The following is a 2,263-nucleotide window of genomic DNA, read 5'->3' as shown; positions in this document are numbered from 1 at the left end:
TAGAAGTCCTTGTAAGTTTGCCACTATAAGATAAAGAGCCTTCCTTGGAGTTATGCCATGTCTAACAAAAACCATTATTTTTATCTCTTTATTCTTCCATGGAGAAATATATGAAAGAAATATAGATTGGGAGGATCATGCCTGCTCAGTCCAGTTTGCAAGGAGTTATTTAGTGAGTGGGCACCTGTGCCATAATGCTTCTGGGGTAGAAACATACATATAAAAATGCTTAAGATATTATGTTAACAGAGTGGAAAGTAATGAATGTTATCTAATTATTCATCATAGCCAAATACTAGCAATTAGTTGAATATATTTATACTTAATTCTAGGAATTAACTTTATAGAGAATACTGTATGTGTATCTGTCAAACAAATCTTTTATGTCAATCCAGGTGGGCTCTTCTGTCACTTAATAAAGGTAGAAAAATATTGGGGGGTTCAGAGTTATTTTTGATTGTTTGATTGATTGACTGCTTTAAGTCTCAAGTAAAATAATAAGATCCGATTTTTCATATATCACATCCTTGTTCTTTCACATTCTTCTTCTTCAGGGATTTACATGGGAAACACCACAGTGTAAAATTCAGAAACAATTTTGTCCATATGCAAAGACTAGCTAGATGGGGGGTGAGCGTAGATGTGGAGAACGAAGCTGTAGTATAAGGTCACTGAGATCAGGTGGGAGGAGCAGGTGGAGAAGGCCTAAAGGAGCCTCTGAGTGGTGCAGATGCTCAGATGGTGGTAATGACGAAGAGGAGATAGGAAGGCAGGATGAATATACTAGGGGTCATGCCATGGAGGCCAGGAGAAGGAACAACCCAGCCTAAAAGTCACCCTTACTGCCACAGGCCAGCTTCGCCAGGGTGGGAAATTCAGCAGTGACATTGTCACTATAGAAGTTCAAGGTAAAAGTGTCTTTGCTGATGATGAAAGCATTGGTAAAGTTAAGATATGAGGCAGCTATAAAACAGTGCACACAGCTTTATAGACAAGACCTGAGAAGAAAGCCATAGCTTTGAGATGTCCACATAGAAGCCATAAGCTATGGAAACCAGCAGTCACTCACCAGCCTAATGGAGAAAAACTGAGCCTGGCACAAGCAAATGAGATGCTTTTGTCTTCAGAGATGCAGGTCACTGATATCTTTGGAGTGTAGACAGAGGATAATGAGAAATCTGGAAGAGATAGACTTCCAGTGAAATAAGTAATCGGTATGTGGAGCCTGGAGTCATTATAGATTAGCACCACCACAGGGTGTTTCTTGTCACAGTCAAAATGTACGTGGCAAGGCACACCTCAAAGAGGACTAGCTGCTCACAAGATCCATCATGAAAGCCCAGAAGGATGAATTCAGACCCTGTGTGATCGCCTCTCTCCATGAATACAAGGCATCTCACCTGAGAGGAGAAAATGAGAGTTCAGATTGAATCGCTGCACTAAATAAATGAAAAGTACCCTTATTACACAAAGTCTCTAAGAAGATGATGAACGAAAATGTGTGTTTATTTAGGAAAATCTATCTGAATGCAAAAGAAATGGTAATAATTGAAAGAATTATTTTACATATAATGATTATACCTTATTATATTATGTCTGAGTCAACTTTACATTGCTGTGACCAAAATACCTGACAAGAACAATGTAGAGGAGGAAAAGTTCATTTTAGCTCACAGTTTCAGTGGTTCAGGCTATGATTGGCTACTCCATTACTCTAGGTTGGAAGTGAGGCACAGCATCATGGCGGAAGGGCATGACAGAGGATGGCTGCTCTGTTTATGGTGGCCAGGACACCAAGGGAAAGGGACCACAGGGAAGAAGAACCCTTCAGGAAATGACTCCAGTGACCCATCTCTTCCAGCAACATACATTATCTGCATACATTATCACCCAGGTTGTTCATCCAAACCAGGAAGGGCTGATTAGATTACAGCTCTCATTATCCAACCATTGCACCTCTCGGCATTCCTGTCTTGATGCAGAGGCTTTTGGGGACACCACATATCCAAACCATAAATTGTCCCATCTGATTATATGTATATTTTAAAAATATATAGAGAACCTACCTTTCACAAAATAGCTTTTATTCAATTATCAAATGACTCTATAAATTAAATATCACAATTCTCATTATAGAGTAGAAAGTAGTTATGAAGCAATTAATTATTCTCTCCAAAATAAAGTCAGAAATAAATTCAGGTAAGAATTGAACCAATAGCAGTTGGATCAAAAAGTCTGTGATCTTCCCACATGCCATGGGAGC

General features: G+C 39.2%; 1 pseudogene; it reads right to left on the bottom strand.

Moving 5' to 3' along the window:
- Positions 1–558: 558 nt before the first annotated feature.
- Positions 559–1,382, bottom strand: LOC124958244 (olfactory receptor 1013-like; annotated as a pseudogene).
- Positions 1,383–2,263: the final 881 nt, after the last annotated feature.

Source organism: Sciurus carolinensis, chromosome 11, assembly GCF_902686445.1.
Source record: "Sciurus carolinensis chromosome 11, mSciCar1.2, whole genome shotgun sequence".
In the NCBI taxonomy this organism is placed as follows: domain Eukaryota; kingdom Metazoa; phylum Chordata; class Mammalia; order Rodentia; family Sciuridae; genus Sciurus; species Sciurus carolinensis.
The sequence above is the reverse complement of the archived record's forward strand: the minus strand, read 5'-3'. Positions and strand labels throughout refer to the sequence as shown.